The sequence below is a fragment of the Mytilus californianus genome, unplaced genomic scaffold (assembly GCF_021869535.1).
Source record: "Mytilus californianus isolate M0D057914Y unplaced genomic scaffold, xbMytCali1.0.p SCAF_12, whole genome shotgun sequence".
NCBI lineage: Eukaryota > Metazoa > Mollusca > Bivalvia > Mytilida > Mytilidae > Mytilus > Mytilus californianus.
This window is the reverse complement of record NW_026262604.1, coordinates 44,359,362-44,387,024: the sequence shown is the minus strand read 5'-3', so window position 1 is coordinate 44,387,024 and position 27,663 is coordinate 44,359,362. Positions and strand designations below refer to the sequence as shown.

Here is a 27,663-nt window from a genome sequence, read left to right as displayed (position 1 = left end):
AACTGTTTTAGGTTTTTGAGCAATGACATGCAAGGTCTATACTCGGGAGAGGGGGCACTTACTTTACCATGTATGGTAGCGATCGCTGGAATAGGTCACTTTTTCAGCTTCCGGATATGGATTAGACTGAAAAGTGTATTTTGCGTGTGTAGGAGGTGAAATTTAGTAGGCACTGTATTCCAATTTACGAATTCAAGCAAACCAAACAAAAGGAGAGCCGTGGTGTAGTGTTTAGCGAATCGTACTACTAACACAAAGGTTATTTGTTCGATCCCTATTCCGGAGAGAAAAGTTCAGGGACTGAATTTTCGGCTCTCCCTTGGCACCATTTGCGAGTATGGTCTTGAGAAACGATGATAGTCCGTCGGAAGGGGACGATAAATGGCTGACCCGTGTTAAAAGAGAGCCATATCTCTTGCACGTGAAAGACACCCTTGTAGATTTCGAAAAAGAGCAGGCTAATGCCGCTACAAGGCAGCACTCGCATCCGCAAAGTGGAAAGGGATTAATATAAGTTGCAATAACTTGTTTCCCAATCCACTATAAATAAAAAGGTTTAAATTTATTTATACCAAACAAAAAATCCGAAAGATTTTGGATTTTTAATTTCACAAAAAGCCAATAGATGTCCATGTATGTTAATCTTTTTTGTTTGGTTGCTGACCCTGATTTTCTCCTTATGCATATCTTAAATATAAGTATACTATAAGGTTTGGTTCCTTCCCCCTCATTAATACATTCCCTTTTCAATAGTCCTTGATTCACTACTGATTAAGCTAAGAGAAAAGACTTCTGTGAATTACTTCTTCCGTTTAGACAGTTCATCAACACAAATAAAACAATTAATATTATAAACATGGTATATATTACACGAATTCAATATTAGTGGGATCATGTTATGAAATAAACGAGGTCCGATTTATTTTTAAAATTGGATCTATTTAAAACTAATAAAAAAAGAACAAAAAACGGTGTGTTATTTTATTGAAAATAGAAACCAACGCAGACTGGAAACACATCAATGATCAAATCAGAATATAATTATATTCACTTAAACTTCGTCAGTCTCGTATTGAGGAAGGGTAACTGTCTTATACAAAATCGCACCAGATCGACATTCGAACATTCATAGAACGCATTTAATTTATCTAATCTTCAGACAGTGAAAAACACATATAATTATTTTCTGATGTCCTATCCGACCTACTGTGCCCACATAACCTAGCCCATTGCTTTAATCTTAAATACTAGTATGTTAACGTCTTAAATGTGGCTGAAATGTTTCCACTCGACTTGAGAAAGCAACTGATAGTACTGTAGTCTTGAGATTGCAATCTGTATGATTTATTCGGCAGCCATCAAATATTATGTTCATCAGAGTAAACAGTACGTCAGTACTTTGATTGGTTTTCCTCTTATGCATTCACACCTTGTTATCAAATTCCTATTTTTTTATGTCATAGATAAGCTTAATTAATTTGAAAATCAGATGTCTCTGTGATTTCATCAAATCTTTTGTTTACTCTCAGATTGGAAAATTTACCGGCATGATATATTTTTTTGTGTCGTTTGGTTGCTTACGTATTTTTGTATACCTCACATTTCATTTAATTCATAAATGCCATCACAAAATGACAGGTGTGGTTTCTGGTTTTGGCACTCTCATGAACATGAAAAGTAAAAAGGTAATTAAAAAAGGAACATCGAGGTCCATTATAGTTTTTTCGCCTTACAAATATCCCCCCCCCCCCCCCCCCGCCCCAACCTTTGGTATCCACTAAACATTATTCATATTTTTCATAATTTTATAATTATTCATTTCCCAAGAACATGAAGAATGTATGAACTGCTGGTTCATAAGTATAGATTATCGGATTTTCTACACTTAGATATCGTAACATATCTGTCGCGAGCAACAATGTGAACCTTTTTGGCGATTGAGCGCAGCGAACGAGTTAAAAAGCTTCAAATTGTGTCGAGCGACTGATATTTTACGATATCTATACGACGAAAACCCTATTATCTGTTTATCGTTCTATTACTGGTCTTTTCCCCCTAAGATTATGCCTGCTCTCGTCTCAAAGCCGTGATAAGAAAATTACGGAGCGACTGAGCAAGGTGATATAGGCGTAGGGTAGGACGATATGTATCATGCCGACCGTACAAGGCTGTATAGCCAGTCAAGGTCGTTAAAAACTTCCATTTGTTTGTTTGCATGTATCATAACTGTATGTTAGTTTTTTTTCTACGAAGTCGATATTAATAATGAATTTGTTACCTTTGACCATAATTTTGCTAAATTGGTAACAGTGTGATCGTTGTCGGTGATCTGTTCTCTGATTAGACGAAATATTGTTTCAATGTTCGATCTCACGGTTTGTGTAATATTTTGTTATGTATTGTTGGTGATAGTTTAAATATAGATATCTGAGATAAAAATGTTCTTTTATTAATAGTACAATTAATGTTTCAGGAGTAATAGTTTTTACATTTAATAGAAAATACTTAATTGTGGAAAATTTCTAATTTCAATACAAACTTTACTAGAACGCCTCCATCCATGCTTTTTTTTGCCGGGTTTTAGAAAACGTATACATTGAAACCACTAAAAACGATATGCACAGGCTCCATAAAAATAGACAACTTTACGGACGGAAATCTCACATCACCATTGACATCGTCATTATCACCATTGAAATTGTCATTATTACCATTGACATTGTCATATCGTCATATTGACCAATGTGTTACTTTTATTTCAGACTTGCAGGTTTTCTGTTCACTGCAGTCACAATCGTCAATAATCTATGCATAGCATTGCATTAAGTGCAGACAAATCTTGGTTTTAAACCAGGTTCAGAAAATCTATGATGAAAGCTTTTTGAGCTTGAATGCTATAAAAATATCTGTCATAGACTCTTTTCAAGAGAAATTTCATTTTCTACATAGATCGTTCCCGTGACAATTTTTTTGTGTTGTATGCAAGTGCAGTAAACATTTAACAGACTTAATTATAAGAATCGATATATGCTTATGTATTGGTACAAAATATAAGAGTTTAATTGAAGAGTGTTCTAATATCGGGCATATTTAAGCTTAATAACCTGTTAAATTGTTATCGATAATCACTCTTCGGCGTCCGTCCGCTGTACGCACAGGAAAGGTTTGTGTCTGTAATTGCTAAATGCAGCCTAGTATAGTTATCATTGACATTCTCCCATGTTCTGAATATTTGTTTGTTTGTTTGTTTGTTCAAGTTTATATTTATTTAATATATCAATATCACAGTCACAAAATAATACTTCACGAATCGTTTCATCGGTATATTATGAGGCAATTTTTAGAATTGGCGGACGTTTTGCGTATACTTAAGGCATTTAAATGTGACCAGAAGGACCAAAGAAAAAAAAACCATTTAATTTTAAATATATGTTCCATCTCAAGGCGTCTAATATCGTTTTTTTTTATAGATATAACTTGTATAACTTAATCATGAAGAGAGAGAAAACTCCATCACTTCCATATCTGAGTTTTGGATATGATTCGGAGGGGGTAGCGGTTTCTCGTCAAGTCTGATTTCAGATTCAAGCAAACAATTTTTGAAAATAAATACAAGGGCGGATTTTTTCAGGTGGTTGTTCAAAGTGAGACGGCTTATCTCCCACCTCAGAAACGTTATAAAATTTCATTAGAGTATGTTATGCGCGATATAGCATGCATATTCGACGCATATCCTTTAAATTTTCTTTTATCTAGTGAATATTGATTAACAGACCGTCCTCTAATTAGACAAGATAAGCTTACAACTACATATGCCGCAAGCTTTCTAAGGTGGGTTCTTCCGTCAAATATGTTGGGGGATACATATTTGAATACATAGATTGTAACAATTATGCGCTACTTTTATGAAACATTCATATATTCATTCGATTATTTCTATGTTTTTAACAAAGTTAGATGGGACACTCTAAAGATGGTTTGATTTAATAAGTTCATTAATATATGCATCATGTCCAGATGCTTATATTTCATAAATAATCGGTAAACAAATTATACAAAAATGTAATTCATGCAAAGTGGTTTGATAACAATGAAGGGCGTGTGATTTGGGATTTTGTAGGGAAATGTGGGCATGTTGGATAGAAACGAGAATCTAATCTTGTAAAATGCCAACTGCGAACCCCTTCAAGAGTTATAAAGAGGGTTTTTAACTTGTTAACAGCGTGACACTTTCCATGAGGCATCGTTTTTACCCTTCAGATTTCGAACGGACTTGACTATGCCATCCTAACTAAACCGAACGATTCTTCTAGGGGAAAAGCCTACCCCTACACAAGATAATGAACTGTTTCTTAACAATAGGGTACCCTAAGGAGATATGTCTGGAACTCTATCTACTGCCTTTCAACATTCGTAACTTTAAACCACTTTTTTATTCGAATTTGAGCCCCTTTCCGTCCAGTTTCTTTTTACGATATACCCAGAAGTTTATGGATAGATCATTGAGTAGACCTCTTGCAACATGTTTTTCTATCATAGATATTGAACAAACAGATGGACAGATAGAATAGTAAGACCGAACATAACGTACATTGTACCAATTGTAAGAATGTATGAAGAAAATATATGCAAAATGATAAGATGCGCAGGATGCATATTAGAAAGAAAAAAAAAACCAAACATACTGATGATACGACGTTGTAGCGGAATTTTCCATTAAACATAACTATGTTAAGATTGTTATGTATGATTAGTTAGTTTCTTGAAGAATTTACTGTAATCATTGTTACCAGAATTATACACAAAGGATAAAAGTCAAAACTACTTGACAGCAGACAACCCACGTAAACTGACAACATCGGACTCCGGATTTTACTGTGCGCGTTGTGGTGTGTTTGTATATTCTACATTGGTTAGAGGTATAGGGTGATGGTTTAGATCTCACAAAACATATTTAACCCATGTTCCAATTTAGGAGCCTCTGTTGTTTTCACTTTTAATTCATTTATATTTTGGATTTTTATGTGACGTTCATTTTTACTGAACACGTACTCATTTTTTTAGGGGCCAGCTGAAGCCCGCCTCCGAATGCTGCATTTTCTCGATGTGTTGAAGACCCATTGGTGGCCTTAAGATGTTTTCTGCTTTTTGATAGGGTTGTTGTCTCTTTTACACATTCCCAATTTCCATTCTCAATGTTATCATATAATATATATATATATATAAGTACGTCTGAACCAGTGACAACTCTACGACAGATTTTAACCATCGGATCACCAGTGATGGTGATACAAGGCTGAAAACACATTCTGTATATAATTCGTCTAAATAACAGCCCAACAACGTTAGATCTGTACATTTACGGATATATACGGGTATTTGGCATGTTCCACACACATGTAGGTCTACAGTCGTGTGTTCTGAGGGTAAACTAGTTAATAAAAATTCACATCTTTTTGGTCATTATCGTACTTTTCAGTATACTACTCATGTTCGGAATTAGTTGATACTCACACAGTGCACACGTATACATCATTAACAAGTTCTTCAAGATATTTTGTTTAAAACAAGAAAAAGAAAAAAGAAATAGTGAAACATTTGAAAATAGTGTCGACAATTTGAAACAAATTTCATTTCGTTCTACTAATCAAAAATTAAAAGAATGATGCAGATTGGATCATTTTTCAAATTTTAATATTGCAAAGTAAAATGAAAAATATTCTACCTTAGAGCATTTTTCATTTTTCAATTTATCATGTCAAAATGAAAAATGCTCCATATTGGAGCATTTTTCATTTTTCAATATTTAAAGTAAAATGGAAAAATGCTCCACGCTGGAGCATATTCATTTTTCAATATTAAAAGTAAAATTGAAAAATGCTCCACGTTGGAGCATTTTTCATTTTTCAATATTTAAAGTCAAATGAAAAATGCTCCACGTTAGAGCATTTTTCAATATTAAAAATCAAATGGAAAAATGCTTAAGGTCGAAATATGGTTTTTTTTCGAAAACAAGCAAATGCAAATGTTTTGATTTATTCAAACTGTTGATAAATTAAATTATTTTTAACACAAACTTATTATTATTTTTTTAATATCTTCGTGAAATCAAAAAATGTAAACTCATGAAAATTACAAATTTCAAATCTCATTAAAAAAATGATTTTTCAAAAGTGACTTCAAAAGATTTTTGTTACATTTTTTAAACCAATTAACTTTAAAATTTGTAGAGCATTTTGCAAAATCTATTTTTTCAGTTTAAAATGACAAATGTTTGGCGTAAATATACACGGTCTATTTCCGGTATCATTTCTTTCGGGGCTTTACGTAAAACATAATTCATGAGAAATACGATTTCCCGCAATATTCTATCAGAGTATTTATCACAAAGAAGCATATAATTTGTCGCAATTTTGTATATCTGATTATCAAGATGTAGCAGGATGCATGTGTTTCCTGTGAAAGAGGTCGAATATCATGTTTGTTAAAATTAAAACAAATCTTAAATTGATTCAACATACAATATAATAAGAAAGGAAACAAATGCAAAATGAGTTTTAGGGGAACTCATCCGACACTAAATAGAGATTTTTGTAAAAAAAAAAGAAAAATTAAACACAGCCTAATAACGCCATAAATAAATTGCACAATAACAAATACCATGATCGGAGCAGATTCTGTATTTTAGTTTACTTTTAAACAGCAATTATGCAAGAAATTCGGTAAACCAAGTTATTTTTTCTCCAGGCCCAAATTATTAAGACATTCAAGCTCATATGTCGAATAACATATAGTATTTCTACTTTATTTTATGGTTATTGTTTATCATTTTTAAATGTCATTGCACAAAGGGAATCAAAATTATTTTAGTTAGCTTTTTTTAATCATTAAGACTGTTTTTCATCTTCGACCTCTTTCATAGTCAACTCCTAACTCATATTAGAACCAGTACTACGCCCTCCATAACAGTAGAAAGAACAATATTACAATCTATATGTATATAATAATGAAAATCCAAAATCGTTTACTCTTGATCTGACTTCCGGATTTGCACAGAAATCCTTCAGGTATCGTTTCTTTTGCGACAAGTTTTGGAGGCAGTTACATAATGAAAATAAAGCTGTATCATTTAAAAATAAGTCTATAGAGCTTATTCGACATTTGATTGAAATTGTACAGCAAACAAAAATGAGTTCTCTTGGTATCTCACCTCATCAATCTAGCAGATATGTGTATCTGATAAGGAATCGGATACACAGATTATTAACAAGCCGAATGTGTATCTTCGTCGTTTTAAGAAAGAAAATGTGTATTTTAAATCATATGATATGAAAATATGAAAATAACGTTACCTGAAGATAGCGTTTGCTTACACTGAAAAATACTTTATAAATAAAATTCCTAACAACTGGACTAACTTCGAACGAAATCAATAAGACTGAAATTTCATTTTTGTTTTGCAATCTGGTAAAGAGTTATTTATTGTTCAGCCCTCAGTAATGAAGTCAGCGATGTAGAGTATCTAAAACAAATACAGATTGTTTTCAAATGATAGCGATAGTTGATATTTTTTCAATGTCATATTTAGTATAATGTTAAGATGATTGATGGACTTTTTCAATTTTGAAAAAATCAGTATTGTCAATAATAATAAGTTATAAGGACTTTGTCCTCCTTCACAGGTAACAACCGCCTCTTATTAATAAATGGGATAAAAAAACATAAAGTTAGCATGAAAATATGAATATAACTCCCACTGTATAATTTGTGTACATTTTTTTATTATAATTTATTTACTCATTTCTCCTAATCCAGATTGTGACATTATGACTGATCGTGGATTCGCATGGCGAATATTGCATGCATTGCATAGCCGGAGACGCTTACCTGGTCGATGCACCCGTTCTCGCTCCTTATGGAGTTCATGTAATTTAGAATTTTTTTCTTACTTTGATTTATATTCTTGATCGAATTATGAGATTTGAACATAGGTACACTTTTTTACCTATATTTATGGAAGAAATATACTAAAGGGATATTCAAACTCATAAGTCGAAGACAAACTGACAATGTTATAGCAAACAACAAAAACCATGAAATTGCAAACAACCGTCTATAAAAAAAACATCATACTAAACTTACAAATGAGCAACACTAACATTAGAATTGGATTTTTTTGCTATATATATGTCAGGGCCACAATATATTACATTTACATACAACATTAAGGTCCAAAGACTCTCTATGTTTCATAACAATGTCCTCATCATAAGCAACTAGTATACTTTTTTTGCAGTGGATATCGCGAACGCTTTTCATGGTAACATTCATTTAAAATCAACAATATAAGAATTACAATTAAGTTTTTAAGGAACAAGTCTTTCCCTGCTCCTCATAAACAGTCCAGTATAAAGTTAAACACACTGAAATGAAAACATTGAATAAAAATGGTGCACTACCGTTGTGTATAAAAAATGAAAGTGACTCAAAATCCAATGAGCAAGCATAAACATAATAATGCTATAGAATTGTTTTTTGTAACTTAGATTATATCACATGGCCGAGTTTTCACTATTATAAAATTGAATTTGGATCTGAAATCAAATAATATTTATTTTGTTTTGCTTATGAAGAGAGTAATCGTTGAAAACAAATGTTCAGCTGCTTTAAATCACATGGTTTTAATGATATTTTGCCATATGCATGGGTATTTGGAAGATAAATTCAAATATGAAAAAAGGCGATTTGGTACTTTAGCCAATGCGTTAAATATTCATTAGTTTCAAATGAGGTTTCATTAATTATTTGTGACCTCTAACAGTGAGCAAAACCCTATCAGTTTAGTAGAACGGCCCGTCACGACACAATATAAAACATTTCTAACGGGAAAACCAACTGCCCGGTTCATGAAAAAAATAAATAAACAAAAACATACATAATAGACAGCAACCAACGACAACCACTCAGTTACAGGCTCCTGACTTTGGAAGGGCACATGTACAATGCTATTGGGTTAACGATCGCCAACCTTGAACATCATATATATGAACAAACTGTAAAAACCAGTAGAATAAGTTTGACTCATCAGAGTCACAAAAAGTTATTTACCTCCACTACATGGAGCCATGGAACAAGGTGATAAATGACCTTTGCACATCCGTTAGGTTACATTTTTTTGATTTTGCAATTATCAGTTTATGCTTGTATAGGGTCCGAGTTGTTAATGATGCTTTAGTTGTATATACTTATCTGCATATAGTTATTGGGTTATGATGCCTTTATATCTGTTGATCACCGTAAAGATACAATGTTAAACGCATTTGTGTCTGTTAATTTGTTATAGTTACAGGGCTATGAAGCTAATATCTGTATAGTTAGCTGATCTGTTTTATCCCTCCAATATTCTTGTGAATGATTTAGGAAAAACTTTGAACTTTCAGCTAAAACATCATACATATATTTTGCTCATCTTTTCTATTCTTGTTATAAGCACAAAATATATGCAATTATGCAAACAAAGTAAACTATGAGTCTAACTTAAAACTTAAATTGTATTTGGATACCTGTACATTAACTTTAGCACTAACCGTTTCTTAAAAAGCAAATCGGCTTCAAGCTTATTAAATCGACCCCAAGCGTTTTGATGATAAACACAATACAGAAACGAAGGTTCCTTGTAAGGGAAATCTGTTCCAAACATTCCTGATAGAGAAATTAGTACCAAGCGTTCCTGATAGAAAATTGCCTCCAAGCATCACTTACAAAGGAAATTAGCTTCAAGCATTCCAAGTAGGGTAAATTGGCTCCAAGCATTTCTGATGAAGTAAATCGACTCAAAGCGTTATTCATAACGGAAAATGACTCCAAGCGTTACGCATAAGGGGAATCAATACTGGTCATCGAAAGCATTGATTTTGTTATTTGCCACGTTAAGTTGTAGTATACTAGAATTTAGTATCAAGAATCGTTTACAAGAACACCAAAAATGTACTTTGATATTTATTTTCATTTAATACATAACACTATTCAATATTGTAATATAATACAGAGAAATGCAACATTTGTATTTTTAAAAGCCAAAACAATATCGATATTATTGAAAACATAAAGGTTGATCAGATAAATATACTGACTGACTAAATATTAGCAAGATGTCTCGTATCAACGCATTGCATATGCATCTGAACTTATTCATATTTTTTTTAATCAATGAGAATGACGTTTCTTTCAAATCGAGTTTAAATTCGTGAGTGGTACAAGGTTATTGGAATGGTTCCCTTCTATAATTAGTTCTCCCTTTTCTATATCTGTATTCGGTTCCTGTGACTGTAGTCGGAAACTGCAAATATCACAGAATTTCGATAATTTCTGCCGTATGGCATTTTTGAAACCTTCGTGAACAAAAGCATACACGAATGTATTCACAAATGACTTAGCATATGAAAGTGTATTGGCCAACAATTTGATAACAATTGTTGTGTCTGTTCGAGAAAAATTGGAATCAAATTTTAAGCAAATAGCAATAATATGAATCGGTAACCAACATATAATAAATAACACAAAAACAATAGCTACCATTCTTGTCACTCGCTTATTTGATCGAACTTTCCTTTCTGTGTTATCTGTATCAATTCGATTTACAATGTTTCCCCTCTGAAATAAAGCAGAAGTAGAAATATAGTGCAGTATGTTCTTGATAACTTTGTTTTTTCTTTATATATAAGGTTCATGTTAACATTTTGATCAATGCCGCAAATGCTCTCAGGTGAATAAGATCTATGACAATAAGTGACATTCCTAGGTTTAGTCTTACTAATGGAGCATGCATTGCTAGCCCCTCTGGGACATATGAGTTTATTAATATGTTTGAGGTCGGGTTTTTGTTGATCAATCTGTAGTTTACCTGTGTTGCTGCGTATGGATTACTTTTTTTTTTTTGTATTTTTTCATACCTATTGTGTCTTCTTTTGACTCATGCTTTTTTATTGCTCTCACAGAATCATATAATCATGTAATCATAAGGTACTGATAATGTACTTTTCGAATCTTTATCCCTTCGTCGTATTACCAAAGTAGGAAATCATTGTTTTTTTGTGCGTTATTGTGCGCAAGGTGTTTTTTTTTTTTTTTTTGTAGATTAACGTTCGATCATCATGATCTTATTGTGACAAAACAAAACAGAATACAACTAATTCTACCTTACAATGAAAAAGACAGTAACATTCACTTATCAGCATTAGGTTGTGTCACATGCACTGGTTGAATAGTATTGAACAGCTATAAATGGCACCCAGAGCGCCTGAGTTCACCCCCTGGATTTTGTAGCCATTTTGTATTGCATCATCATTGATTTCACTTTAGCGCATAGGTTTTAATAGTCCAACGAAAAACTACCAAATGAGAAAATAAATTGCATCCATCGTCGATAGGCGAAAAATACCAAAGGCCATTGAAACTCACAAGTCAAAAACAAACTGACAATGCCATGTAAAAAAAACAAAAAACGATCAAAAGACAAACACAAGTTAACAAATACAACATGTACAACTAAAAAAAAAAGACCAACACGATCCCATAAAAGAGGGATGAAAGATACCAGAGGGACAATCAAACTCATAGATTGAAGAAAGTAAACTGACAGCGCCATGGCTAAAAATAAAAAGACAAACAGACAGATAATAGTACAGAAGACACAACATAGAAAGCTAAAGACTAAGCTACACGAACCCCATCAAAAACTGTGGGTGATCTCAGATGCCCCGGAAGGGTAAGCAGATCCTGCTCCACATGTGGCACCCGTCGTGTTGCTTATGTTATTACAAATCCGGTAAATAGTCTAATTAGGTAGGTCACATTCGGGAAAAGAGGATTGCTGTTACTAAAATTAGAACATATCCGTCGTAATCCGTGAACCAAATATTCCGTACGGTCAAACAACTCCGTAATGTCCGTAATATTTTCTTAAGGTATGATTTTAACTTTTCCATTTATATATCTTGGTTTAAAAGCTTCCTTGTAAGCAGCAACCTTCTATGGACAGACAAAATTTGGTATTTGAAGCTGATATCACCTCTTATGTCATACAGTTTTGTTCTCAACCGATCCTCATTTTCAAATTCTAGATGTAAGTCAAGATATGAGGCAGAATTAGATGTTTCTGTTTTATCTTTTATGTAAAGTTCGGTTGGATAGATGCGTTCGACATAATCACCAAACTTTGAATTATTTAGTAGGAGGACAGCATTTTATAGTGGAACTTTAAATTAAAGGACAATGCTAAATTATTTTTATTATTTCTAAGCAGGTCTTGTATGAAGTAAGCCTCATATGAATAAAGGAACACATAGGCAATAAAAATAACAAAGTCGGTAATGCCTGTTCCATTTCAGGAATATGACAGTTGTTTTCCATTCATTTGATGTGTTTCAGCTTTTGATTTTTGCCAAAGGGACTTTCCGTTTTGAATTTTACTTGGAGTTCGGTATTTTTGTTATTTTACTTTTTGTCTTCTTGTCTTCGTCATTGGTGGAAATTCCAAAATGAACATAGAAAAGACTTATATCATTATTCTGGATTTTCTCATTGTAATTTTGGGTATATGTTGAGTTTCCAAAGCTTATGAAAGGACAAACAATAACGAAGCATAACTTGTTTGTTTCAAATCGTCCTGAACAAGTACTTAATTTGCCGCTGGACGGAAAGCAGCCACCCATCTCCATCTATTTGTTTCATATGATGGTAATTTTATTATTATTACGAAGGTGAGAAACTACTTTACTTGGTGTAAAGATATGATAGAAAAAGACATTTTAAGCAATCTTCACAAGCCTGATATACACATAGTTATCGGCTTCTAGTTTGAACACTGAACAGTATACCAACCGGTTTATAAAAAGTATAAACTGCTCGAACAATATATATTGAACATAACATATGTTTACATCAAAAAGAGTTTCTGAAAATTAAATAGTGATCTATTTAATTTTAATAGTGTTACATGACTTATTAATTTTAAAAAATGAACAGAAAATTTATCTTTCCATCAATTTATTTTTAATTCAAAAGCGCGCTATTGCACGGGAAAAACTATAAAATAGATCTGTGTCTAAGCTTGTTTGTTTTCCTTTTTTGCTTCACAGAACACGAAGAATACATGAGCATAAATCATTTGTAAAAGTTTCTCCAAATATTTGGTCTTAACACTCATATGGTCCAGTCCGTAATAACCAGACACATACTCATATGATAAGTAACATAAACAAAGAACCCGGTTGTTGTTGTCGTTGGCTTATAAGTCTCAATTGTGTTTATACAACATGTCGTTTTGAATACTTTGTAACTGTCTTTCAATCGAGTACAGTATCAAGTTTACAAATTCGTTTATTTATTAAATGACTAGTTTTTGATCAGCAATGTACTAATTTAACATCATTGAACAAATATTCGATCAAACATCAAGGTTGCTATCATATCAAGCTAATATAAAGATAAGGAGAAGTGCTATGATTTTTGATTACATAACTAGCCAGCAAAGACTAAAGGAAGTTGATTTAATGGCGCGAAGCACACAGACAACTAAAAAAACGACAAACGACACAAAGTACCGATCTATGAGAACTCGAAATTAATAAACAATAATTCAAAGCCAAATACTACTAGTAAATAAAGCATGTTTTTCTATCATATGGTGTTGATGATGAAAACCTTTTACTATATATGTGTTCAATATTGTTAACGTATAAAAATTTTTTATGTTTCATACCATTTGACAGAAAACAATTACATATCGTAAAATACTTACCTCTGACGAAGCAATATGCTTATTAGGTTTCCGCCATAAAGCATGTTAAATGAAGGAATAACAAACTGTTGTAAAAGGCAGAACAAATGTTGTCAAAATAACTGTTAAGGTAAAGGCTTTACCAAATCGCTCTGATGGCCATTGCGCTCGGCATAACGTTGATGTGTTATTTTCGTATCCAGATACGTATGTGTTAGTAAAAATGAGGTATGGGCAGCTTATCAATCCAGATACTACAAAAAAAAAATAGAGCCTCTCAATAGCCTGTGTCGCTCACCTGATTTTACTTTGGTTATGGAAGTCATGTAAAAATAGATTAAAAACATAACAGATACCCTAATAATGATTGAGGCCAAATTTGGTTTAATATTGGCCCCGTAATTTAATAAAAATCCTGGTGGCCATCTTGAACGGTAATTCGGCAACAAAGTAGCAACACTTCAAGCACCTCATAAGGAAAATTTATGCCATGTTTGGTTTAATTCCATTCAGTGTTCCTCTAGAAGAAGCATTTGTATGTATTTCCCATAGGGTCTTATGTTAGACTAAGTCCACTGCTGGCAGCCATCTTGGATGTTAGTTCGGCTACAAAGTAACAACATTTGATCAGCACCTCGTTAGGAACATTCATGCCATGTTTGATCTCATTCTATTCAGTGGTTCTCTAGAAGAAAACATTTGTATGTATTTCCCATAGGGTCGAATGTTAAATTTACTACCCCTGCTGGCAGCAATCTTAGATATAAGTTCGGCTACAAAGTAACAACACTTGGTCAGCACCTCAAAAGAAACATTCATACCATGTTTGGTTTCAATCAATTAAGCGGTTTTCTAGAAGAAGACATTTGTATATATTTCCCATAGGGTCCTTTGTTAAACTAAGTTCCCTATTGGCAGCCATCTTGGTTGATGGATTTGCTATAAAGTAACAACACTTGGTCAACACCTCATAAGGAACATTCATGCCATGTTTGGTTTTCATTCCATTCAGTGGTTCTTCAAAAGAAGACTTTTGTATGTCTTTTACATAGGGTACCCTAAGTTTAACTAAGTTCCCCGCTGGCAGCCATCTTGGATGATTGATTGGCTACAAAGTACAACACTTGGCCAGCACCTTATAAGGAATATTCATGTCATGTTTGGTTTCATTCCATTCATTGGTTCTCTAAATGAAGACATTTGTATGTATTGTACATAGGGTCATATGTTAAACGAAGTCCCCCGCTGGCGGCCATCTTGGATGATGAATCGCCTACAAAGTTTCAACACTTGGTCAGCACTTCATAAGGAACATTCATGCCATGTTTTATTTCATTCTATTTAGTGGTTCTCTAAAAGAAGACATTTGTATGTATTTTCCATAGGGTTCTATGTTTAACTAAGTCCCTCTCTGGTGGCCATCTTGAATGATGGATTGGCTTTAAAGTAACAACATTTGGTCAGCATTTCATAAGGAACATTCATGCCATGTTTGGTTTCATTCCATGCAGTGGTTCTCTTAGAGAGGACATGTGTATGTATTGTCCATAGGGTCCTATGTTAAAAGAAGTTCCCCTCTGGCAGCCATCTTGGATGATTGATCGCTTACAAAGTTACAACACTTAGTCAACACCTCATAAGGAACATTCATGCCATATTTTATTTCATTCCATTTCGTGGTTCTCTAAAAGAAGACATTTGTATGTATTGTTCTTAGGGTCCCATGTTAAAGGATGTCCACCGCTGGCAGTCATCTTGGATGATGGATCAGCTTCAAAGTAAAAACGCTTGATCAGCACCTCATAAGGAACATTCATGCAATGTTTGCTTTCATTCTATTCAGTGGTTCTCTAAAAGAAGACATTTGTATGTATTGTCCATAGGGTCCTATGTTAAACGAAGTCCCCCGCTGGCGGCCATCTTGGATGATTGATCGGCTACAAAGTAACAACCCTTGGTCAACACCTCATAAGGAACATTCATGCCATGTTTGATTTCATTCCATTCAGTGGTTCTATAGAAGAAGTTCAAAATGTCAAAAGTTAACGACGACGACGACAACGGACGACGGACAACAAGTGATGAAAAAAGCTCACTTGGTCATTCGGGACAGGTGAGCTAAAAAGAGATGTTAGAAAGGGAAATATTACAAAAAAAGTCGAAATGAAGAAATACAAAATTATTATTATAATTATGCAATTATGTCTGAACTCCTTATTACACGTGCATGTATAAATCTATATTCGCAAGTTACAAACACACAGTTTGAAACAGATTTCCCCGAATGTGACCTACCAATTAAGACTTATCACCAGGTTTGAACTTACATAAGTATCACGACGGATGCCACATGTGGTGCAGGATCTCCTTACCTTTCCGGAGCACCTGAGATCCCCCAATTTTTGGTGTGTTTTGTGTATTGTTGTTTGTTGTTTTTTGTTGGTTGTTTTTTTGGTCCTTTTCTTTTTTGCCCTTGCGTTCTCAGTTTATTTTCGACTTGTGAGTTTGAATGTCCCTTAATGAATGGTATTAATGCCTCTCTAATGTCTCTTTTATCTATATTTAATAAATGTATCTAGATTTCAAAACCATTCCTTACCTGTCCATACTACGATGCTAGTTGCTGCAGCTTTCCTTATTGTCCTCCACTTCATGGAATTGACAGGATAAACAATGGCGTGATAACGGTCTACTGTCAGAGCTGATAATGTCAAACAAGTGGCATACAGAGTAACCTATGAAAAACAGATATTATGAACTTTGGTACTTTAATATCTATTATCGATGTGTACGCTAGACGCGCGTTTCGTCTGCAAAATATAGGAGCCATTATTTTGGCCCCTGAAATGGTACAAAATAATTAAATCATTTAAGCCTTTACAAATTATTTTTAGTTTACTGATACATGAACAGGCTGATGTAAGTCGGACATTTTATTGCAGCAAGGTCTAAAGTGTGTTTATCTCCGTATAAGGATGGCGTAATAAGTAAATATTTTCTGAAACCAGCTACTGTCATTTAATTCCTTTCAATAACCAGATTTAAATGAATATATATTACTCGTGGTTCCGAAAATGTAGACTACATGGACATGCATTTAGAATAACTGATAATGAAACAAGTTTGTAGAAAAATATTAAACATCTTTTACACGCGATTTTCAAGGAAACTTGTTACTTCATTGCCAGACATACACAAAGAGATGCGACTATAAATTCAAACGAACAGCTACAACAAGAAGATAATGTTACGCCCGTCCACCTATCAGTGAGAGTGCACAGTTTACAGGCATTTACATTCACTAATTGATACTAAATACACATGATCAACACAGTCATGCGTAGAATTCTAATATTATTTAAAAAAATGTATGTTAAGTTCTTTATTATTTATTATTACATGTTATACATTTCATGCCTCCTGGAGTGCTTTTCCGAATTTACCTTCGTCTGGAACGCTCAAAGCCAAATATTTGAAAGCCAAGGATGCATAAGAACCGAAACAGTTAAAGGCCGAAACAGCTCAGCTTAGTGCTTCCTCTGAAAATTTGAAGGTCCCCACAATGTATTGGTTACCTAAACTACAAAAAAAACGTACAATATCGTTTCATCTCGGCCTCGTGTAAGTGTTCTACTTCTGAATTTTCTGTGCTAATAAAGAACTTAACATACATTTTTGTAATAAAACATATGAAACTAGTAGAAATTACCATTTCTGGGGTGTAAAAAAATCATTGATTATTTTAGATAAATCACGTGCTTTTGATGGTCCTTTTGATTTGGTTGACAGTTTTGACTTTTCCACTCTTTATACTACACTTCAACACAATCTTATCAAATAAAAGTTTTCCTATTTAATCAAAAGGTCGTTTGATAAATTTGATTGCAAATTTATTTGCTGCAACTTATATAAAGCCTTTTTTCTCAAATGAGAAAGGTAAATATGCTTTCAAACGGAATAGCACTCCCTAAATTTTATGGTGATATTGCTAACCGAGCTCGGAAATTAAGATACGATCCGTGTAAACTTATCAATACTTTAATTAAACTTATTCTAAAAGGCTACCAATTCAACACTGTAATTAATTCTTTGAATATTATTTTCTTGGTATAAATATTGATTTTGGTATCAGTAAATTAAATCCATACTAAATACTATTGTTATACATATATGTACTTTTACGGTACTACAATCTGTCTTGTAGATACATGATTTTTTTTTATTAGTTGTTATTGGCTTTGTACAAGCTGCGAGTACTCTGTTTTGTTGTTAGGGATGAGGGATGGATAAATACCCTGCCACGTCTGGTGAGTATTTTTGTTTGATTTTTTCTGCTTTGTATCGATCTGATGAGTTAAGCCTTTTTCATCTGATTTTTATAGTTTGTTCTTATGTTGTGCTCTTACACCTCTGTCCGGGTTAAGGGAGGGTTGAGTGCTCACAAACATGTTAAACCCCGCCACATTCTTTATGTGTCTGTCTCAAGTCAGGAGCCTATAGTTCAGGTGTTGTCGTTGGTTCTTGTCTGTCATATTTATTTTCCGTAAATTGTTTGTTATAAATTAGACCGTTATTCTTCTCAATTGAATTGATTCATATTTTTCATGTCAGGGCCTTTTATAGCCGACTATACGGTATAGGTTTTTTCAATGTTGAAGGCTGTACGGTTGCCTATAATTGCTTACACCCACTTCATTTGAACTTAGGTAGATAGTTGTCTTATTGGCAATCTTACCACATCTCCTTATTTGTATAAAGAGCTACATGACCAAAGGACCTAGAAATAGGCAAATCCATTTAAGGTCAACTTTGCCTAGATTCATTAAAACTACTTTAGATTTTGTCAAACATATGAGCAATTATCTTATTAAAGACGATTAGAGATTTGTAGCTTTATAACGGATTTGAGATATATATTTTTAATAAAACAAATTACATGTTGTAAAGAAAATCGGACATATGAATCATTGCCTTTTTTAGAATTAAAGTCGAACAACATTGGAAGGACTGGTCTTACAATTATCAAAATCGACATTTTAGATTCCAGAATGTGATCTTAAGACGTATCTTATTGCCTTTTTGTTCCATAAGTCTGGAAATGTTAATCAGGAAATCAATGAACTAAAGGTGTACTTAGTGTTCATTGTTTCATTGTATAGATATTATGTTGTGTTTCTTTAAAACATACCTGTTTTAACTAGCGTAGTGGTCTAATGGACAGACAACGTTATAATATAAAAGTTCAGTCTTCGACAGGCCAAGAAAAAAGTAAGAACCAACCATATAGATGATGGTTGCAAGTTTTCATTCACATTGTGTATAACACAAATATGAAGTTGACATGACAATACTATAAATTTTTCAAACAATAATTTTGTGTAGAAGATTTTGGTTATACACACGTGAAACATTTTTGTGAAACAGGCAGGTGAAAATAGATTCAAATGAAATAATTTACTCACATATAATAGATAGTTTGCGAGCTTACAGATGAGGTTTTCAAAAATCCAGCTTGGCATTACCGTTTGCAGCAATGTAAAAGAGACCACAAATAGTATGAACATTAAATCAGTAAAAGCCAGATTTTATCATGTAAACGTTTGGCACTGAACGCTCCCCATAACGTAATTTAATGAAGATGACTAGCCCATTTCCTATCGTTCCAACAATTACAATTAAACCCCATGTAAAACACATTAGTACGTAATATGATGGCCATGGTGTTTCTAGTGAAGTCTCGTTAAATCTCGATGCATAAGAACGTAATGTTAGGTTTGTGGATATTGTCATTTGTAATTGCTGTTGGTGTTTCCTGAAAACATGAAAACATTTCCTTAGAAAATAATTTGGTTTTAGACGTTTGTAATTTACTCTAGATAACCATATTTTATGTGTGACTAATTCTATAATATTTGAATCATTAGCCGTTTTTTGCAAGACAAGACCTGAAACTACCTTTGATTAGCATAATCCGAATATCTCTCAGGCCAATATTTATATGCTGAATTTTATAAACCAATGTTTATATGCTGCATTTTCATATCCTTGTTTGCGTCTTCTCTAGGAAACATGGTTTGCAAAAATGGCAGTGTGTATAGCAAGGTTTTTGTAATTCTTAATCTTAAAGGGGCAATTAATTTCCATCGTTTAGGTTTCAGATGCACAACCGTAGTATATGCATTAGCGTTTCACAATAGTTTTCTTGACATACCCTGATGTATTTCAACATGTCTAATTGAAATTTTTAGATATGTATTGTTGGAACTATCATTTTTTCAGTTACTTCAATTGAGTTTATTAAAGTGAATGCCAAACACTTTGATATATTGCTATCGTTTAAATCATAGTGGTTATGACTTGTTTTAAATACAGTTTTAGAAAGCTACTGTACCAACGCATTACCTTGCTAGTTAAAAAAATTGGTACCGTTAATGTTAAGATCGAAACGTTTTTTTTTTCTTTATCTAACTGCATTAAAAACAATGTTATTTTAATGAGTTATTCAACAATTTTTTTCTTTACATAATGTAATTGAAAAAAGAAAACAAGTTCATAACTTAAAGCAATCGGTTAATATTTGTAACTTTTAAAACATGACAGCTGTTTTCTTTTGGGCGGTCTCTAAAAGAACAGGTAATGCGAGAGTTAGACATAAAACACAACTGGATAGCCGAATTATCAATACTAAAAACAGTTATGCCAAGAAGTTTGGTAGATATCCTAAAAACAAATATCTCTGTTAAAACCCGCGTTAATATTAACGAAAAGTCAATAAGATGAATAAAACAGAAATTAAATGATCACATCTTGACAATACAACCGTCTATCAATGTTTTATATAAAAAAAAGAAATTAACTCCTTACATTGGAATAACGAAATGGCAGAGATTATTAGACGCACAACCATTACAAGGTAGACAGTCTTATCCTTTACAAACAATGCATACACAAACTTAAAGTCTATAAATCGAAATTATTTAGCTATATATTACCGAACCAAGATAATCTTATCAAATAGACAAATAGAAAAAAAAAGACTCAGTATGTGCTTTATGTAAAGCACAGATAATTATCTTTTTTTTTCAACGATTGTGAATTTGTAAAAGACTCCTGGAATGAAATAATAGAAAACTTTTTTTGTTGAGAAAATACCCCTAACAGACTAGTCTTTGGATATAAGTTCGAAGACCGACATTATGATGATATCAATCTTATCATAACCTTGGTAGGTTTTTAATGGATGGAGGGTTGTCTTACTGGCACTCATACCACATTTTCCTGTTTATAAGACTCACTTTGTGCTTTTTCTAAAAACAAGATGTAAGGCTCACTTTGTAAACTTTTTTATACACAATAATTAAGACTCACGTTTTAGGTTGCACTGTATACATACAGCTGTTCACAAGCCACGCCTCTTTTGGGGAGATATATAATATTCATAGATATGTTAATTTGTTAACGTACTGGTTCCCAGATATGATCTCTGTGTTTCATCTCATAGAGACATAACTTGGAAATGTTACCAGTATAGAAAAACATGGTAGCGCCTAAAATTTAATTCTTAGGAGGTCCAAATATGGCGGTAAGGGTAGTATAGAATTTTAGTATAAGTTTAAACTTTTAGAAGTTCAGGGCATATAAATGTTGAAAATATGTCGCACAGCCCTATATTTTGACCTTTGAATAAAATAGTAGTTCATATCAACTTTCCGTTATGGGATATAATTTTATAATTTGGCACAGTTTTAGCCGCAAAGGGGGTTGCTAGGGGAAATTGCATTGTCTATATTTTCAGAATTGCAATCTATATAGGGTGAAAAAAGTGAACATATAGAATTTCACCACATCTGGTTTATCTCAGAAATTTAAATGAAATTAACTCAAATACAAAGTTTTATGAATATTTCATGAAGATTGAGAAAATCCTGGGCCTTAACTATGATGACTCAGCATAAATTCACAGTTTACAGTATGCATAGTTTACTTAAAGGCCTGAATTCAAAATAAATTCTAAGTGTATGCATATTAGTAATTTGAATTGTTAAGAAGTGCTGATATTTACTGTTCGCAGTCATTGAAAGTCATAGATCCTTCCTGAATATTGTTTTTGGGGTGTTTTGTTCTGTCGATAACCCAAAAGTAAGCCGTAACACTTGAATTGCTTTTTGTGACCGCGGCATAAAAATATACAAGCTATAAATACAAAAATACCTCAATAAAACTAACAATAGTGTGTTCCATCCTAAAAATGTACTTAATATTCCATATTCACAGAAAAAGCAGAATAATTTAGCAGATGTGAGGCCCCAGTGGCAAAAAAACCCAGAAAAATGCCAACCCCTTGGGTCACAAAACAGATAATTTAACCTGTAAATGCTATGATTTTATTATTTTAAAGTCTTTTGTATAGAAAACAATTACTGTGCTTTGAAATTATGCAAAAACAGATGTTAGCAGTCAGTTCTATAAAACTTTTAGTGAAGTCATTCATTAGACTGGTAACTTCATACATACAACTTTTGAAAATATGGCTTTGTTTAAGCACTTCTAGTTCATATATTAGCTTAATTATGTTAGATATATGGTAAGAGATGATATTGTTGTGACAACATTTCTACACTGACCATTTGAGGTAGAAAATGTTAACTTTAATTGACAAATAGGCATACAGTAAAATGTGTACTGGAGACTAAGGCAGGATTGGATACTTTATATAATCTTGAATGATGGAATGATTAACTACTAAACTTTACATTTAAATGTTAAATTTGATGTATGCCTTCTTGTGCTTCTTCGTTACATTTGTTTGTTTTTATAGTGATTAAGATGATAACACAATGTTGACTGCTGTACCCCTATTTTTGACATTTTTACCTATTGTGTCTGTTTGATTGTTCACGCATCGTTGTCAATATAATGGAATTTGATGCGACTGTCATACAAGTGAGAGGTTTAGCTAGCTATAAAGCCAGGTTCAATCCACCATTTTCTACATAAGAAAATGCCTGTACCAAGTCAGGAATATGACAGTTGTTATCCATTCGTTTGATGTGTTTGGGGTTTTTTTTATTTTGCCATTTGATTGGGGACTTTCCTTTATGAATTTTCCTCCGAGTTCAGTATTTTTGTGATTTTACTTTTTATAGTATTCTGAAATGCTTTTAATTTGTTATAAGAATAGTTTCAAACAAGTTCTAGATATTTCATGTCAGAAAACATGCACATAGGGTAAGTTGACAATAATTAAAATCTTGTTTTCAAATTGATTAAAACATTGAAACAGGGGTGGGGGTATAACATGTACTGTAAAAGAAAAGTTAGAGTATATGCAGTGATTTCTTTAAGGCTATAAATCTGATAAATAAGTATTGATGTGAGAAAAAGTGTTTTTCAAGAGTTTTCTATTTGAGTAAATGTTTGTATAGGTAGCGCCTAAAATTTAATTTTTAGGAGGTCCAAAAATGGAGGTAGGGGTAGTATAGAACTTTAGTACAAGTTTAAACTCTTAGAAGTTCGGGGCATATAAATGTTAAAAATATGCCGCACAGCCCTGTTTTTTGATCTTTGAATAACATAGTACTGCATTTCAACTTTCCGTTCTGGGATATATTTTTTCACGAAACTTTACAGTAAAATCGGCACAGTTTTAGCCGCAAAGGGAGTTCCATTGTCTATATTTACAGAATTGCAATCTGTAAGTTCTAATCATAGTAGGCAGTTAATATCGTCTGGTCGGATTGCTATAGTGTTGTGTTGGTCTCACCTTAACGGTATTGAACACTTTAAAACATTCATGTGTTAACGAGTGTAGTGGTCCAATGGACAGACAATGATATCATATAAAAGTTCAGTCTTTGACAGGCCAAGAAAAAATAGAGGGTGTTTATTTTACCAGTATTGTCTTTTCATCGATTTGAACGTTTTCGTTAATTAGTTCATCAATAAAGATTATATTACTTTGGATCTGGCTAAACATCATTACTGGTTTATTTTTTATTTTTTTTTTTTTTTTTTTTTTTTTTTATTTTCCCATATTATTTAATTGCGCATTTCTCTAAAATTAATAGGCGATTTTGTTTGTCCTCCACCTTTAAATATCCACATTTTACAATATCTTTATAAAATTCTGGTAACTCGATAATAATTTTATGTGGTTTCAGATTATTCATTTCTTAATTAATCTTAAAGATAAGAAAGTTTTTGCCGTATTTTTTTAGTTTGTTCATTTTTTTTTTCTAATTCTAAAAAGCAGGATGTATTTTTTTGGCCTTTTTCTATCGAGTTTTGTTTTAATCTTAACTGTGCGCCTTTAGCTTCATATTGAAAGTGCCTTTTCAACTGATTTTCAATTTGATTTATCATTGGCAATTGAATTGTTACCCATTGTATCAAATCGGGACTTTTCACAGCTGATTTTCAGTATTGGTTTTGCTCCTTGTTGAAAGCCGTGACCTACATTTCTTTAAATCCGCGTCATTTGCACACTGTTGGATATTTGTCTCATTTGCAATCATACCACATTCTTGTTGTTGAATGTAATTACACCCTACATTGTGGTTTTTTATATACCTTTTTCGTTGATTATACACCCATATAATTACAGAATATTCAACAAAATGACTACGTTAGACAAAATCGTGATATTTACACAGTAATATCACTCAAGCAATAAGAATTTGGAAGGCGCTCTATCATGTCTATGTTCGTTTTTGATAAAACCATTTTTAAACTATCCTATATTTCTTGAAAATCATTACAATCTCCCTTATAATGTCATTTTAATTACTAATAAGATTAACAAATTTTGGAATTTTACTGACAAACTTCCTTTTTAAGCTTTAACAATTTGATGAATAAAAACTATCATGCATTTTCGATGAATTTACAAGAATCTCCATATGACTTTGTCTTTTACATTAAAATTATTTTTAATACCATTTTTAAAGAAAAATTTACATCGAAGTTAAATCATGAACATGTATGAATTAGTCGGTTCAAATCGAGTAAGCCGTATGAATGCAAGCCTTGCGTTTTGCTTTCCGACTGATTGCGATATATGTTTGTCATGTCTTGTTTGTCATGTCTTGTTTGTACATGCTTTCAACTTCGTATTTGATTTGGTCTTCAAGCAGTGTAGAGCGACACTGATGAATCTTGTGTACATTAAATGCAAAAACGTGTTCTGTACCAAATTATAAGCCTTTTATTTCTTATATCTTTGATCAAATTTATAGAAAAATTATGATAGATGACTGTCTTGCCATTAAATTGTGTCTCCATTACTAACTTTTAGAGGGCATTTAAATCTCCAAAAATATCCCACTGTGTCCTATAATGTCTTTGTGTACAATACTTTTTGTTAAATCAATAGATAATGTGTTTAATACTTAATATCCCAGGGCATCAGTAGCTGCCTGGAATAAGTAGTCGATCTACTGTATCAACAACCTGTTAACACCGAGGTTGTGAGCTCGAATCCCGCATATGACAGGTACACGCGACTTCAAACTTAATTGACTACCAGAGGTCGGTGGTTCTCATCGGGCACTCCGGCTTCCTCCACCAAAAAAAACTGACCGCCAAGAAATAGCACAATAGTGCTGAAAGCTGGCGTTAAACATCAATCAATCAAGCAATGTTTGATATCTCTGTCCCATTTAGTTTAGGGGTTTTACTAGTGATATGATTCATTATCTTGTATGGTCATACGCATTATTTCTGCTCATTTGTTTAACATGTTATTGCTTCTGTAAATATTCAATTGTAAATGTATTTATTGCAATATTCTTAACGTCATTTAAAAGCGTATCATTTAACAAGTCCTTGACAAATTTAATATTAGTATAATAAACTCATTACCAAAACCAGGATTAAAATACAAAAGACTTTTCAGTGACACCTCGAATCAAAAAAGGATAACAGGCGGCAAAATATGGTATGAACAAAGGCAACAGTAGTATACCGCTGTTCAAATTGAAGATCATTGAGGACCAAAACTTCTGAAGGATTTGTCAAATACAGCTATGGTAATCTATTCCTGTGGTAGAAAATCCTTAGTAGTTCGAAAAATTTTAAGTTTTATAAACAGTTAAAAAGGCGACATATACCAGGAGGATAGTTAACCCATTTAGTCAAGGACAAACTGACAACAATAAAGGGAAAACATCAAACTGACAACAATATTGGAAAAATTTAACGACCAAAAGACAAAAAACAGTCTACAAAAAACAACATAGAAAACTTAACACTTGAGCAACGTATGACACTTAAACCGGCTTCAGAAGCTCTGAAAGACTGTGTAAATGATCTTGATCCAAATGCGGCGTCCGTCGTGTTGTTCATTTTAGTACAAATTTGGCTGTCACATTTTAGTATAAAAAGCATAATTGCAAAAATCGATATTTGAGATTACCAGCTTGCATGCTGTATAATCCATTTTAAACCACAAAATTACATAGCTTCCGTTTAATTTGTATAAATAGGAAAACACAAAAGTTGACATGTATATATATGGGGAATGCGTTCCTGCTTGACGCACAACCGCCCTTGAAACAGGTAACAGTGAAGTCGACTGTGGAATATATTGATATTGTGAGCAATGATTCATAATTAATCATTTAATTAGAACCAAAATAACACGCATAATCCTGATCCAACTTTTAAATATTTGTTACAAAATAAGACTTTGTGATGCAAATAACCAAAATGACATCAACATTCTTTAATATCAAGCAGATGTCTATAAAATATGTACAGCTGTAAATCATCAAAAATCTTTAAAAAGGTGTATGATTTGAACTATAACCATTAGTTTGTTGACATTCAATCATCGATTTTGCAGTGTTTGTATTGATTATAATGATTTCGATTTCGATTTTTTTAATTTGATGATAGGTATTGCAACTGGAATATGTTTCAGGTATCTGAGATGAGAATCGAAAGATACCAAAAGGACATTCAAACTAATAAGTCGAACATAAACTGACAACACCATGGCAAAAAATAAAATGGAAAAGATCAGAAAACAAACAACAGAACACATAAAACATAGAAAACTAAAGACTGAGCTCCGGAAGGGTAAGTAGATCCTGCCCCACATGTGGCACCCGCCTAAAATGTGCATAAGTGTATAAGTATGTGTAATAATTATTGTGCATCTCACAAAAAATGATTAATTAAATTTTACCTTTTTTTCTTTTCTTTCTATTACGATCCATCTACTGTAACAGTTGTACTATCCAAACATCAATCATCCAATTGAATTCACTATTCAGATTTACCTCATTAATTATCCTCCTTTATCTTCAAAAGCAGTTGGCTTTCCTTGAAGTTTCCAAAAGGGAACACACGAATGAGTCTTTCACCATGAGAGGAAAATTTAAGTATTTGTTCGCAAATATGTATTTTGTATCTGTGTAGAAGGGTTGTTTTTGCAAGTACGCTACTAAGTATATGACATTTATAATAACATTGATATTTTCTATCGATTTCTAATCTAATGATTTGATAATTCCCTTGTAAGAAACAACTCGAAGTATTAAAACTGTCATCTCAAATCAATCATATAAGACGCTGATTATCACAGTTTAGATGAACAGTTATACATTGGATTCGTTGATTTGTTGTGTTACACATTTATATAGCTCAAAATTGTTAATATTTAAATTACATAAAAGCATGAAAGTATCAAACTATTGATTATAAAACATTACTTGCATATAACAGATATTGCAACGGCTTTATTGGTGTTCAAATAACACTAATTTCTAAATTTTTAGTTTTCCAATGTCAAATCTTCATGAAATGCAAAATCAAACAGTAAAATTGACAATAACCCAACCAAAGAGCAGGAAACAGCCCAATGCCTCCAATGGGTCTTCAAA

General features: G+C 32.7%; 1 pseudogene; it reads right to left on the bottom strand.

The window, feature by feature from the left end:
• Positions 1 to 9,929: 9,929 nt before the first annotated feature.
• On the bottom strand, positions 9,930 to 19,477 carry LOC127721089 (galanin receptor 2b-like; annotated as a pseudogene).
• Positions 19,478 to 27,663: the final 8,186 nt, after the last annotated feature.